The sequence below is a fragment of the Periplaneta americana genome, chromosome 9 (genome assembly GCF_040183065.1).
Source record: "Periplaneta americana isolate PAMFEO1 chromosome 9, P.americana_PAMFEO1_priV1, whole genome shotgun sequence".
NCBI lineage: Eukaryota > Metazoa > Arthropoda > Insecta > Blattodea > Blattidae > Periplaneta > Periplaneta americana.
Genome location: NC_091125.1, coordinates 121,901,264 through 121,918,302, shown reverse-complemented (window position 1 = coordinate 121,918,302; position 17,039 = coordinate 121,901,264).

Genomic DNA, 17,039 nt, shown 5'->3' with positions numbered 1-17,039 from the left:
TCACGTCATCCGCATAGACAAGAAGCTGATGTAACCCGTTCAATTCCAAACCCTCTGTGTTATGAAAATGAAAACATTCATTTAAAATGTTGGATATTATTATTTTATTAATAGAGTGGATAGTATAAAAGTAGTAGGGCTAAATATGTATAGTATGAAAATGAAGTCTGTTTTTTTTCTATTTATTAAAAAGTAGGGTAGTAGGGTACTGTTAATTTATTATGTGTATTATAAAAAATGAAATAATCTTAATTATTATCAGTAGATACCAAATTTCAAAGAGAAAATTTTTCATCAAAAAAGGGAAAGTTATAGCCAAGAAAAGGATTTGAAAAAGGACTATATTACTCCCCAAAACAAACTTCAGCACATTCATGGATACACATGGAACACACAATCTTGCATTTATCTCTTCACAACATAAGGAAAGTGTTGTATTTGATGTAGTCAAAAAAGGACTTCAAAAACGACTATATGACTCCATTAATTCAAAACACACTTCATCACATTCATGGATACACATAGCACACACAAGCTAACATTTATCGCTTCACAGCATAAGAAAAGTGTTGTATTTGGTCACATTCAACATTTCAATATATTTCAATATGATTCTGCTTCTTTGAATGCAGAATGTCTTTATAAACAGAAAATGACCGCTCAAAATCAACTGAAATCAGAGGCGAAAATTTTCTTTTTATCCTGAACTCTAAATCAGCACACTTTATTAGTTTTTCAATGTCTGGAATCAGAAGAAGAGTGATATTTATTTTTTCTTGCTCGGGAAGTTATAGGCCTTTCGGAAAAATACACGAAAATTACCTAAATGTTTACGATATTCTGTCAAAAAAGGACCAAAATAAGAGATGTTTTTAAAAAAGGGGAAAAAAGGTAATATGGACTAAAAAGGGAAAAAAGGGAAGTCAAAAACACATAATTTGGTCGGTGGAAGATAGTTTTGAACATCGTAATTAATGATTTCATGTTTCGTACTGAAATAAAGAAAAAGATTCCCTTTAAAATCCGGTATCTAATTATCAGGTTGGATATTGTAAGCTACAATGAATTGTATGTATATTACAGTTAGCCTATATTGATTTGTAGCATGGAAATAAAATAATTTATTTTTATGGACTTATACAATTTCTTTCATATTAAGTATTCATGTTATAATACTTTAATCATCAGTATAGCCACATATCTGTTGTTACCGAGTAACTGTATTTTATTCGAATATTATGTCAAGTATTTAATTATAGCTAATTACTTTCTGTAGGTAATTGGTATAGTAAAAACTGTAATATATTCTTAAAACAAAATGTGATTTACCTATATGTCCGTATATTTCTGTCGATGTTTAATGATAATTTTGTAATAAAAATTACCTGTCCTTACATCTTTATAAACTTCACAAGATTTGTTCTAAAATCCTTAAGTAACTAAATACATGAAGGGATGGGAGGGGAGGCTAGGAGAGGACAGCGAGCTTGAAGGAGCAGATCCGAGCGAAAAATAAAAAAAATAATTCTGTGGTAGACTTATGTTTGAAATTATTTCGTAGCGGTTTAAATACTGATTACAGACCAAAACTCAACGGCTGCAATGCTTCTCAACAGAAAGCGTCTCTCAAAGACATAGTTGTCACTTGTCAACACACAAATTGCGTGTCTTCTGGAAAATCAAACGCCATCGGATTCACCCGCTTTGAAAATGCGATCGGAATCCCCCTACTCTACCCTATCCCATGGTTAGAGAGTTCGTTTACACCAGCCGTGGCGAGAACGTGACTCAAATTTTTGCCAAAAAATAAATATCCGAAGCTTCGTTCTTTCGCTTGCTCTGTTGAAGCCATGTTCGCTACAACTTACGTTTGTGAAAAATTATTTTCAACAATTAAAATAGTAAAAACCAAATTTAGATCACGACTGACAGACAAATACCTTCGTGATCAACTGCAACTGGCAATAAGTGACATAATTCTTGATTTTGAAACTCTGTCGCAGAGACATTCTGAAGACAGTTAATTTTAGGTTGTGATATTGTTCATTTATTGTTCATTTCTTTCTTCGTTGCACGTACTAAACACTAGTTTGTAGCCTTTTACTGTATAAAATTATATTTAAGTGCTTGACGTGAAGAAAATGAAAATCCGTTAATAAGTTAGACAGTTGCTTCACTTCCCCTTCGGGTGTCCGCCTCCCTCCATAGGTGCTATGCACGTTGCAGGTTACACAGTGGCTCGGCGCACGATTACATTTTCGCCACCGCTGGCTTACACGATCAGAAAATTCTAGGTCAGGTATGTTTGAACGCCAGTGTACGCATACTACACTTTCTTTGGATTTTTTTTTTCCACCATAATGTGTAAATATTTTTATTCTTCTCTTACACGTTATATGAACACATTTGGGGATTCATTTAATTTGGGGTTAAAGCTAAGTAACTGTCGTAGTGGCTGAGTGATGTAAATAAATTCTACTGCATCAGACTGAGAGGTTTCACGTCAGCTCAATTCATTACTAGAGCATGGAACGCAATTCATTAAAGATACACAGAGTTATATATAGACTCTAATGTGTCTGATATGGGTTTATAATCTTTGCGTTGAATTGCACTTGAAATCCAACTGAGAGTTAAAATTAATGTTGAGCCCAGAATATCTTGGCGAGTCCTTCTTTCAAACCGCCCGAAAGTGTCGATACATGAGAGGTTATGAATCAATAATACGTATATTTCTGTGTATGTTGTCGGATACATTAGAGAAAGGATCGATGGGAATGGCGAGCAAATGTCAGGACAGAATCTGAAGGCAGGGTACTCTGCGAGAGAGTTGCAGACAGCTAACAAATTTACATCGCAACTCCCAGTAAACATCTTGTTCAAATTAATTGCCTGGCATTTCATTTGCATTCGTTACGCCTTTACACAAGAAACGCGCTTATAATTGCAAATATTTATGCGACAAAAAAGATCATTAAATTCGTATTGTAATGATTCCAAAGATAGAAATGTGGAATACATTTCATGAATCAGATTTTTTAAACAATCAGTTATCCTAACCTACTTTTTGTGTAATTTTTTTCCAAGTACGATAAGAGGCTAACAGGTCAAAACGCTAATTAATTCATAGGAAAATTTAATTAATATCGGTGTTGGTGTTCTCCATATTTCAAGTAGGAATTTTAATGCTGGAAGATTGTAGGCAGGCCAATACAATATATTTAAATACCGCAAAGGATCCGGATTCGGTATTATTAAGAAATCAATGTTATCTCATAATCAGGCTTCGGTCCTGCGCACAGCAACGCATGAAGTTCAGAATGCACGGACGATAGCGTTGTATGTGTCGAGTGGACTGGGAGATGGAGGGCGTCGTTACTTCGTGTCTCAACATGTAAACAGTCCGTCATGGTACGGCACAAAAATATTTCACTCCGTACAGATGCAGTATATACAGTACATTCCTAGTGTAGACAATAAATGTCTACCATTAAAGTATTAACGTGAGTTGTTACCTTCAATCAGGTGTCCCTAGACCGAAGCCTGTTACACGTAACGCATCCAAGCAGCAATGAATAAATGAATGAATGAATGAATGAATGAATGAATGAATGAATGAATGAATGAATGAATGAATAAATGAATGATATTTGATATTTTATTTATTATATTATAATATATCACAGACAAAGTACATACAAGTAATCAATTGAACCCTTACATTACACACTTTATAATAATTTTTTACACAAAGATATAGTATTATTTAAATACAATTTCTACAATTTACATATTTAAAAAACAATCTTTTTTTGTTTTATCTTGCACTTGCTTTTAGTTTTGTGCAAGACTCAACTCATTCTAGTATGTAGTTACAATCAGTGTTTGTTCACCTTCCTATTTCTTTATTTATTTATATATTTATTTTAATTTTTCTTCATTCAATTCTACTTCATTTATTCTTTCCATTCTATTTTTTTAGTCGAAAAGATATAAACCTAATTGCTTTTCAATTTTGTGTCATTATTATTCAGTTTTTTATAGCTATTTCTTTATTTATTAGTAGGAACTTTTCATTCATAAATTTCATACGTATATCTTTTGTATTTTGACATTCAAGAACAATGTGAATGTTATCATCTCTCCGTGCACATAATGGGCATGTGCCTGGAGGTATATTGCCTCTATTACTTCTTAATTTCCAAATCCCCAGTCTGAACCAGGCTAGTCCAAATCTTTCTTTCATATTTTCTATATATGTACTCCTCCCCTATATTTTTGAATGAATGAATGAATGAATGAATGAATGAATGAATGAGTGAATGAATAAATGAATAAATAAATAAATAAATGCACCTAATGCTATGGAATACGCCATTTCTTAAACAAAAATAGTTCGCCAGCATTTCTTTGTTTGTAGGCTACTTACGAGGCGCATTCTGAAAGTAAGTTTCCCGATTTTTCCTCCTTGAAAGTAAACGTAATTAGCCGTGTCAATTGCGCATGCATAACAGATCTATGACGTATCAATCATTTGCCAGCCGTACAGGTCCCTCCTGGTGCCAGTAGCGTGGCAGCAGTGGTCCGAAATGGAAGCTCTTAGTCCTTCTCCCGCCGCCTGCGAGGTTCGGTCGGTGATAAAGTTCTTTAATGCACAAAGTCTCTCTCTCTCTCCCTCTCTCTCACTCCCTCTCTCTGTCTCTGTCTCTGTCTCTCTCTCTCTCTCTCTCTCTCTCTCTCTCTCAAGAAATTCCTGTACTCCGGTGAGCGTTTCGGCAACGACGAAGAGCTGAAGACGTCTGTCACACGCGGTTCTATTCAGGCGGCAGACTTCTACGACAGAGGGATACAAAACTTGATCCCACGATACAAGTGTCTCAATTCTGATGGTGGCTATGTTGAAAAATAGCTGAAACATTGCTGTACCTGTTGCCAATAAATGTTTTCCTGAAAGTGTGTGTTCTTTAAAAAAAAATAGGGAAACTTACTTTCTGGATGCTCCTCGTATTGTTTTGTAAGAATTCTTCGAATCGCAATGATAAATTCCACAATGAAATACTTGCATTTACTTATGTTACTGTAAATGTGTAAGATGAACTTTGACTTGTCGAGTGTTTGGAGAGTATGTAATTAATTTTTGTTCCGATGGTGGATTTCCTCCCAAAATTTATTTCGAAAATTTATTATTATGCTGTGTTATTGTAAGTGGTAAAGATATACATAATATTATAGTCTCTCCTATCATATTTCCGTCCTCGGCCACCCGGGGTGTAACTTGTCTCGCGTGACAGATCTCTAGGGACTGGCTCACAGCAGGGTAACTGTATCATCAACAGCAGAGGGAATGCTCAGGACATGTCTGATCAGACACTAGAAATGTCAAACACACCCTTGAGCTATGTAATCGTAAGACTAATAAGCTATCCCAGTGAAATACAAGTGGCCTACTTCCAACCTTCAATGTTCGTACACAATTTGTTCCCAGCCATTATACGTACAATGCAGCCCTTAACAAAAAAATTGTAACCAAGCTATTGCTGCTTTAGGGACAATGCAACTGCACTGTTTATCCTGAGTAAAACATAGTTACTTCAAGAATAGTACAGCAGTATTAGGGTACGTACACGTTGGAGCAACGATAATCGATAAAAGAAACGACCTAGCGACGCTTTGGTATTATCAAAGAATCAATTGTTCAAATCGGAGCAAGGAGGACGCGTGAAGCGAACATTTTGATTTATCAGTAGAAAATATTCTATACATCCACTTAATGAAGGAAGATATATAGAAAATATCAGCTGTTATGTTCAAAGTTAATATAACTTTAATACGTACAAAATTGAACTCGATTCTCATCCCAAAACTAATATTGATTCATTATGTTCTGATTTGTTCTTGTGATCACATAACGTACTTACTTACTTACTTACCAACTTACTTACTTACTTACTGGCTTTTAAGGAGTTCATTGCCGCCCTCACATAAGCCCACCATTGGTCCCTATCCTGAGCAAGATTAATCCAGTCTCTACCATCATATCCCACCTCCCTCAAATCCATTTTAATATTATCCTCCCATCTACGTCTCGGCCTCCCTAAAGGTCTTTTTCCCTCCGGCCTCCCAACTAACACTCTATATTAATTTCTGGATTCGCCCATACGTGCTACATGCCCTGCCCATCTCAAACGTCTGGATTTAATGTTCCTAATTTATGCCAGGTGAAGAACACAATGCGTGCAGTTCTGTGTTGTGTAACTTTCTCCATTCTCCTGTAACTTCATCCCTCTTAGTCCCAAATATTTTCCTAACAACCTTATTCTCAAACACCTTTAACCTATATTCCTCTCTCAAAGTGAGAGTCCATGTTTCACAACCATAAAGAACAACCGGTAATATAACTGTTTTATAAATTCTAACTTTCAGATTTTTTGACAGCAGACTGGATGTTAAAAGCTTCTCAACCGAATAATAACACGCATTACCCATATTTATTCTGTGTTTAATTTCCTCCCGAGTATCATTTATATTTGTTACTGTTGCTCCAAGATATTTGAACTTCTCCACATCTTCAAAAGATAAATTTCCAATTTTTATATTTCCATTTCGTACAATATTCTCGTCACGAGACATAATCATATACTTTGTCTTTTCAGGATTTACTTCCAAACCTATCTCTTTACTTGCTTCCAGTAAAATTCCCGTGTTTTTCCTAATCGTTTGTGTATTTTCTCCTAACATATTCACGTCATCCGCATAGACAAGCAGCTGATGTAACTGTTCAATTCCAAACCCTCTCTGTTATCCTGGACTTTCCTAATGGCATACTCTAGAGCAAAGTTAAAAAGTAAAGGTGATAGTGCATCTCCTTGCTTTAGCCGATCACATAACGTATCTCGAATAAATACACAACTGATCAATTTACAAATATCTATGATAATTAATTTAATATGCTGTTAATATTAGGATATATTAATAACCACCGGTCATTATACCGATTAATAAAAATGTTATATTTTATTTAACGACGCTCGCAAGTGCAGAGGTTATATCAGCGTCGCCGGATGTGCCGGAATTTTGTGCCACAAGAGTTCTTTTACATGCCAGTAAATCTACTGACATGAGCCTGTCACATTTAAGCACACTTAAATGCCATCGATCTGGCCCGGGATCGAACCCGCAACCTTGGGCATAGAAGGCCAGCGCTATACCAACTCGCCAACCAGGTCGACACCGATTAATATTATCTTAATCAGAGATCATATGAACGACAAGAGCGAAGAAAACGGAATTTTTCTTTTTCGTCGCTTTTATCGTGTCTCTTCGCTTTTATCGTTACTCCAATATGCACACCTCAATGACAATGCATGCTTCAATTCTCTCTGATATAGCATCGCTGCTTCTTTTATCGTTTATCGTCCCTCCAACGTGTACGTACCCTAATATGACTATCGTAGAGGTTACACAAAAGACAAATCCGCCACCTGGCGGGAATAAATACGAAACGCATGTACAATATGACCAACCCGCCACCTAGCGAGTAAACACACGAAAGCTATAGAGAAACCGCCACCGAGCGGAAATGCATACCAAACCGGTGAACCAAGTGACGGAATGAACCGTCACAAAACAATAATGAAATTATATCATCTACGGACCTCTGGAAAAAGAACTAAGAAAGAGACTAGTGAAGTGCTTTGTGTGAAGTATGATATTATAGGGTCAGAAACATGGACATTACGACGAAGTGAAGAGAAACGAATAGAAGCATTTGAAATGTCGATATGGAGAAGAATGGATTGTGTGAAATGGACAGACAGAATAAGAAATGAAGTTGGTTGGAAAGAGTGGGTGAAGAAAGAATGATACTGAAACTGATCAGGAATTGGTTGGGTCACTTTCTGAGAAGAAACTGTCTAATGAAAGATGACTGAAAGGAATGATGAACGGGAGTAGATTTCGGGGCAGAAGAATATATCAGATGATAGACGACATTAAGACACATAGATGATGTGCTGAGACAAAAAGGAAGATAGGAAATAGGAAAGATTTAAGGATGCTGGATTTGTAATGAAAGACATGCCCTTGGGTAGAAAACTATGAATGAATTAATAAAATCATACGATAATATACTAGAAACAATTGACAAAACGAAATTACAAACAAAATAGATCAGGATTACAATCGGGTTTTTAGATATTTACGAGCAATCTTGAAGTTAGATAGAAGTTGGTAGTGTATACAGGTGAGTGTGATACATAAATTGTAAGCGTAACAGTAATTTGCAGTACAAATGAGAGTTTAATATAGATAGCAAATCACAAGCTAAAATTGACAACTGAGACAAAGTTTCATTGACAATTCGCAGAACTAGCGACAAAGCAAAGTCACTAGTCATACAGTAATGAAATGCGAGAGCAAACATAAATGGAGGCATATGACAGAGTGGGAATACTGAGATAGAGAGATATGACAAAAACCTATATGAAAACAATGCATGCTGAGTTTAGAGTACCTGCATTATTTGTCCGTTTGTACGGTGAGAATGTGAGCGGTTTGAGAGGGCAGTAGTGAGTTCTGCCAGCAGAATTTAGAAAGCGGTAGAGGGGGAAAAATTCGAGTAGCGAGAGATTGTACTTCGAAAGCGAGAGTACTTCTACAGGACCCAAGAATGGCTGAATGGATTGTTTAATCGATCAATGTGAAGCCTGTTGCTAGGTAATCTTTAGAAGTCATGGACGCAACAATAGCACCGAGGCGGACCTACTCGGGGGAGGAGTTTCGCCTCGGACCGACAGAGGGGCCTTGGGGGGATTTGCCGAAGCAGGAATGGTATATGGATTCTGTCGGCTGTAGGGACCGGTCGTTAAGGGAGTCATGTGGTTAGGGCGGTGCGCGTAGTGAATCTGTGGCATGCAACTCATTCCATATCGAGGGTTAGCGCAATAGATCTGAATAGGTCGCAGTGCTCGGTCATACGTGCCCCCCTCAATTAAATTCCATTCCAATTCCATTCCATGGACGCAACATGATTTCCCGAGGTTCGCAGGTTGAAATCTGGCAGAGGACGAAGGATTTTAAAGGACGATAAATTCCTTAGAGAGAGAAAGATTTGAAAAAAACGTCTGCCCTTCACTGAGGGTGACCACAAGGCAATAATACAATAATGAATTTACAGAGTTGGATATCAAGATTAAAATCAATACAGTGTTAACAGTGAAAAGAAAATTAACTTAACATATAAGTGGTAATTTATCATTTGGAGAGAATCTCTAAGAATTTTAATTAGAATGTCTTAAATTTCATAAAAATTAATTTTTAGACTTTTAAGGACATAACCGGTGAATTTTGGTAGGGTATCTCTTGCTCCAAACAAGAGGTCTCTCACAATCCATTGATGAATTGGAATTTTATATTTTTCTGACAGGAATGGCAGACAGGGTTCGTAGATAGCTTGTTTCTAAAAATTTACTTCCTCCGCCTGGATGGTGTTTTTCTCTTTCGAAGCGAATGGTGGGCTCTAAAAACAATGCTATATTTTCATTCCTTTTAAGTGAAGGGAAGAAAGGCTACGTATGGGCTTTGTGTAGTAAAAGAAACATTTCTAAGAAAGTTGGCTGAAGGTAAAATTTGTTAATCATTTCTCGCTCGTATTGCGCGATTATGTTTTTTTATACAGAAGGAATCATCCCGCCAAGAGTTTTAATCCTGTTGAATTAACAGGCCAATTGGTTTGCTTGCGTCCTTCCTCCTACTACAGAGTCCGACATTTAACGTTTCCCATTTTAAGTTCGTAATTATGCATATATCATTTAAAGCGAGACGCTTTGTTCATTGTGATTGGGTTTAGCATGATCTTGGATTTAGTTAGCCATGGAACGTTGGCCTTTGCAGTAGCGAATTTTGTGCATAGAACATTATTTATCAAGCAAGTCAATTGTGGCTGTATAGAGCAAGTTTCGGCGAATATTTGGCGATAATCGACAACGTGGAATTGCACCGTCACGAAAAATAATCAGTCGGTGGGTGAGTCAGTGGCGTGAAATCGGATCTGTTCAAAACAAACAGCATGTTCGTATGAAAACAGCGCGGACACCTGAAAATATTGAATGTGTGAGACTGGCGAGAACGTGAGAACGTTACAACCACATGCCGACAACATTCTTTCTGCCTGAGTTGGCACGTCGTGACTGGAACATTGAGACGCTATGGTTTAAACAGGACGGAGCCACAGCACATTTTTCAATGGACACATTGCGTGCTGCTTTCCCCGGGCGACTTCTCTCCGGGTTCTGTGAGTCAACGGCCCTCCGTATCCCCAGACCTTACTGCACCAGATTTCTTTTTGTGGGAGTATCTGAAGGCTAAGGTCTACGCTCGTAGACTCTCTGATATTAACAGCCTCAAAAATGGAATTCGTGAGGAAATTCCTGGGTCACACCAGACCTTTGCAGATAGTAATGACTAGTGTACAAAGGAGATTACAACAGTGTATTGACGCTAATGGTGGGCATCTTAAGAATGTAATTAAAAAAATAAGGTAATAATCTATAATCCAAGACTATAACGTGTTTAACAGTGTTCATGATTTTCAGTTTCTTTAAACAATAAATCAGTTATGGTATTTTGAAAATGGGAAAAGTTAATTGCCGGACCCTGTACCTGCAACCCCTAAATGTCATTGGCTTGCTAGTCCGACCCGTTTAAAACTCCTGGCGGGACGATTCCTTATGTATAAAAATATACAGAGTGCAAGGGGTATAAGTGCCATTATTTTAACTTATGATTATTCATGTTATAAGGAGGGGAAAATTGTCCTCACAATTGTTTTCTAATTGCAATATTTAACGAATTATTAAAGTTTAGGATATGCAACGTTTCACAACGTTGCTGGATGGGAGGAGGGGGTTTACAGGTAGGCTATACTGTACAGCTAAAGCGGGGACAGATATATCGGTATAAAACAGATGCTCTGTTCTAATGCAGGGCCGGACCAGGCCAGTTGTTGTTTACATAAAACGCGCAGCAAATACAAACTTTCAATCTCATTCATAGAACATTATGGTAAATTTACATTTTATTTATCAATATTGCTCCATTTCTTATTGTACGCCTAAAAAATAAACATTAATCGTTTACTGAACAAAATCACACGTACTTTTTTTCTAGTGCAAAATTTTAATCTCTACCGCTTCCGTAAAAAAGGCCTAGTAACATTTTAGCCCTTAAATTGACAAAGTATTCTATAGGATATAACAGGTTAATAGGCTATTCAATAGAAAAATAGAAAAAAAAAACTGGTAGGAAAATTAAAATTTCACAATACTATAATATTGTACAACATATAAAATATGGACATTGCGATAGTTGTTTTCTTTACAGTCCGACAAGGTTTAATAAACTAGTGTGAGAAATGAAGTTTTGCCAATTTTAATCTCTACCGCTTCCGTAAAGTAGGCCTAGTAACATTTTAACCCTTAAATTGACAAAGTATTCTATAGGATATAACAGGTTAATAGGCTATTCAATAGAAAAATAGAAAAAAAACTGGTAGGAAAATTAAAATTTCACAATACTATAATATTGTACAACATATAAAATATGGACATTGCGATAGTTGTTTTCTTTACAGTCCGACAAGGTTTAATAAAGTAGTGTGAGAAATGAAGTTTTGCCAATTTGAGGGTTAATTTAATTTTAAAAAACTTTAAGTTTTCAATTTCTCATATTTGAGGACATGACGAAAAATCACTTCTTACAGATAAACCATTCATAATTGGTTGTCTAAGTTCAGTTTATTTTCGTATCAATACGAACTCGTTAAATTACATTTGAAAATTGCACATACTGATTTATATCAGATTTTCCACGTGTCCACCGTCGTTCTGAAGGCAGGCATCACATCCAGTCCAGTTGTTGCGGACACGTTCAAGACTCCCAGTTTCTAATAATCGTTGAGAAACTGTTGTAGAATTTTGCCGTTTAGATAACCTTCTTTGCGGAAAACGTTGACGGTACATCCTTCTTGTCGCACTTGAATTACGACGACTTTGTCTATAAATTAATAACATATGATATTCCTAAACTGTGGATGACATTGTCAGTTGTTTATACCTTGTACTGAACTGTCACCCGCTCGGCAATAGAGCTACGGACAGTGAGTTTGTACTCAGCTGATTCGTACTTCCGTCTGTCCAGCCTGCTGAACACGTTGCCACGTCTCTCATGCCAGAATATTAACAAATTTAAGCATGCATTTTTATTTAATTTCACGAAAACGTAATAGAATACAGAAATATTTATTTAAACTAGTATTAACTCTTTGCTAGATGTATCTACTGATGTGTTTTCGTAATTTTAGTAACGATATAAGCAGTATAACGCAAATTAAATAAGGAAATAAATATTTTTTTCTGGGAAAACTATCGAGTTTTGACCCTATGTAGTACGGACATTTTTTGATCCTGTAGATCAGTGATGTCAAAGCAAGCGCATTTTTCTGACTTTGACGTCGCGCGCGGGTATCAAGCGCTAGGTATGCTAGGAGGAATAAGCAGCCTGTTGGATTAAGAAAACAGTGGTGCACAAACTTCAAACGAAACGTGAAATTTTATGTCGTTATTTTTATATGGCTTCTTTCTGTTTGTTATTTTCTATACTGTCTGTAAAACAAAAGTACTAACATCTATTTCTTAGCCTAATATTGCAGTTGTGTTTTAAACGTTAATAACATAATAAGGATAAAGAAGGAATATTCACACAAATTTCATAATAACTACAACTATACTGTACTAAGTGAATTAAACACATAATTCATAAAGAAAGTGTTATCCCAAAGAAAGACACTGAATATGACATGATAATGTGAAATTGATATTGATGGTATCTTTAGCCTTATAAAAGTAATCAAAACAGTATTATAGTACAAAGCAAAGTTGCCTAGGTATAATTATGTTTTAACTGTAACTAATATTACACAATAAAACTCTTATCGCATTATGCTTTTAGGTGATATTGATAAGCAACTTTCTGTTATCAGAATATTAAATTATCTCGAAATCTGCTGAAGCTATACAGCTGACGTTTTACCAACATTATATGCACATATCTTTTGTTTGTGATGTAACAGTATTTGCTTTGTCATTTCATTTCCTTACAAACATTTTCAATGCGAATATTTTGAAACATTTGAATACACTATCTTCAGTAATACGTATTTACGATATATTAGATTTACGAAAACATTGTTTTAGTACCTGTAACGCTACTAAACAAACATATCTGAAAATTTCACTTTTCTGTAAAAAAGTTGAGAAAATATTCCTTTTGAATAAAAAGCAAACTTGTGAAGAATGAGCATTAAAATTAAAACTTAACATTCTTATAATGCACTTATACTTACACAAATCTAAAAATTAACATGGATACAGTTTTAATAAGTCCCTTGTCTTTATCCATTGAATCAGTGCTGGCCATCCCTGTATATAGCTCGACCAAGCGACATATACTACCTCTTTCGTCTGTCTCTTTCCTTTCCGCTGTAAAGCGCTCAGGTCCTCCTGGGCTCTAAAGCGCGCGCTTGCTCCTATGAGCATCAGTTGACATCACTGCTGTAGACCGTCCCCGACGACTGTTAAAAGGACGGCACTTATACCCTTTACACTCTGTATTATACTAAAATCGTTTCTGCAAGGCGTAGTGCAACATCAATCTTCATTCGGTTTCTTGTTGCTTTTATAACCGTGGTTTCGCCTCTTAAGTACATTATCGAAAATATACCAATAACTTAGAGCTTTGTTTGTTAATGTTATATTGTAATAATGATGCTATTAAACTGTGTATGAGCCTTATATCAAGCGTATGTGCGGTTACACCATGAAGCACTAATAATAAACTGTCCACAAGCCATCTTGTGTAGACTATACGAACGTTGTAACTATTACACGGTCGTGGAGCCTTGTTTATGAAATGTACTGCAAGATAATGTCATGGTCAATGAGGATCAACAACTGAATGTCGAATGATAATCACATCACAGACTGACGTACGTGATTGCACATGTGTAACTATGTGAGGTTGCCACTTCAATCTTGGTACTCACTAAAAATAAATAATATTGCTAATTGCGATGTGTCATTTCTATTTTGTATTACATTACGAAATAGAAATTTGTTAAGGTTATGTGAATGATATTTTAGATAATCATTCAATTTCCTGTTCGCATCTTAAAAAGAGCACAAGGAAAGAGAGGCGCTTCATACATTATTTTTACTTTTTTTTTTCCTCCTGAGTCATGAGTAGGCTTCGTATTCCAGCTACCTAAAGACTGAAGTTAAAGACACATTGGGTATATAGTACGCCGAACACAGGTAATGGAACGGATAAAGATATAAACAAAAACAGGTTGTCGCTGCGTGTTCGTGGAGTACAGCCAACTCCCGACATTCTGAAGGTATACTAATAAACAGGGAACGGATTTATATGGACTAAAAATATATGAAATATGTAAATATATATGTAGTTATTTTTACCAAAATATGGAATTAAATATGGATTTTTACCAAAATATGGAATTAAATATGGACTTAAAATTATAAAAAAATGACTATGTACGTTAAATATTGGTACATTTTAATCAAACTAAACAAAAAATATAATGGACGTACCTTATCTTCCAATGTAGTTTCAACAAAACACAATTTTTATTGTCTGTTACCATAACAATAGGTTACAAACATTTCTTTCAAGTGCTGAAAAGTGAATCTTCTTCTATTGTCTCTGAGGATAGATTTATACTGACTAAAAGAGCGTTCGACGTCACAAGAAGTAACTGGTACATAATTCAATTTCACAATGTCTGCTGGGGATAAGTCCAAGTTAATCTTCACTGTTGATTCACCACTCATCACAGCAACAACCTTTTGTAGTTCTTCATATCCAGGGTTTTTTGAAAGTACAGTGTCCACCTTAGCTCTTACTGCATCTGCAACTTTACCTCTACCACGATTCAGTTGTTCCACAGTACTATTTATAATTTCAAAACTTTCAGATAGTGAAAGGTGCCTATTTTGGAGACTTTTGAGCGTTTTTATGATGCATGAAAATGTATGCTGAATGTGAGCTAAGTCATTCTTCACACTTATGTCACAGGTAACTGTTTTCGCAGTATCAATTGAGACTGCATCTTCAGAGTCCAATGCAAGGAGAACATTGTTAATAGAGTCTATATGTTCGGCATAATATTCAACTGCTTCTAGCCATGTACCCCCATCTAGTTAAAATTGGCTTTGGTGGCAATGGAATTTCAGGGTACATTTCTTTCAACACGTTAACTCTACTGGGAGCTTTGAGAAATACTTTTTTCACTGATGAAATCAACAAATCTACTTTAGGGAAATTGTCTCTGACCACTTCTGCCACACGATGAAATGCATGCGCCACACAAGTAAAATGAGTCAATTTAGGATATACAACAGATAATGCTTGTCCAGCTTTGACCATATAAGGGGCAGCATCGCTAATAAAGAATAACACATTATCGTACATAATACCCTTTGGCCACAGGATACCCATAGCTTCGTTGAACAGTTTAACTATAGTTTTGTTATTGCACTTTTCTAGAACATCACAATGTAAAAGAATTCGTTCAGAATATTGTTCACTTAACAAACCGATAACTACATTACCAACAAGTCTACCTTCTTTGTCGGGAGTCTCATCAATGGAAACCCAAATTGAACTATCTTTAATTTCATCTCTTATCTTCTGTATTGTCTCATCGTAGATGGATGGAGCATACGTCTTCCTAAGTGTTGACTCATCCGGGATTGTATGTTGAGTATATTTTTCAAGGAATTCCCTGAAGACCTTATTCTTTAGTTTGTAGAGAGGAATATCAGCAGAGATGAGAGAACGGCACAGGTCGATGTTAAACTCAGATCTTACATTCGATGTTGTTGGTTGTGTTAAAAACAATTGTCTCTGCTTGGAATTTAGTTGTTTGTTGGCCTGATGTTTACTAGTTGTAATGTGTTGTTGCACCAGGAACTTTTGTGTAGATGATACTGCACACTGACACAAATTACAAAATAATATTTTATTGTCAGTTGATAAACCATCTTCTTTAAATTCTGAAATGTAACTTGTTAGTTTTGATTTTAAATTGACTGAATGACGTACTTTTGGCATATTTACCGTCTTTATAGTATGATTTACAAAACTGAACCTATGTGTACTCTGACTGGCATTTAACTGTTGAGCTGCACAACTGAAGTCTGTTAAAAATTTTAAATTAAATTAATACAGTTTTGTAACTTACTTTCCCATTGTTGATAGGACTGCTAATTTTCAAATAACTCTGATGTTAAAGGGATTACTGAACATGTGTTTAAATCTCTATTGTTGAAATGTATTTTTAAAAGTTAATGGAATTTTGTTTTGTTTTATTGTTAAACCTAATATAATATGGACTGTTTTATATGAAATATGGAAAATATATGGAAATTAACGAAAATATGTACTAAACTCTAAAATATGGAAAAATATGGAAAATAAAAGTAGGATTTTTCAACCCTACACATTGTGAAACATAAAGATAATGCAAAATATAAATTATATTAGCTTTATAAGTAAATATGTATTTACATATAAATCCTTTCCCTGCTAATAAACATATGCTTGAGCCGTGATGTTCATTGTCGCCGTGATTTCTGCAGTGAATGAGTTCATATTGCAAGAAATTCTTTCAATAGCACTTGACGTTATTGGTGCATGATGTAGTACAAGATATTCCTATTGCCTGACATTTTTTCGTGTTTCATTAGGATATTGCATATGTCGCCCATCTCGGAAAGCCACTAATTTTCGATGTAGGCCTACTTTTCTAGGAATTTCCTGAAATGTAGATTATTTAATTTATTAATTATTGGGATGTTGGCAATGAACATCATGATAGATTACACAAATCCATGCTAAACTTCGAGGTAATATCTTCATACTTTTCAGATTGTGATGGTACTGGTTATTTTCGATTACGTTCAACA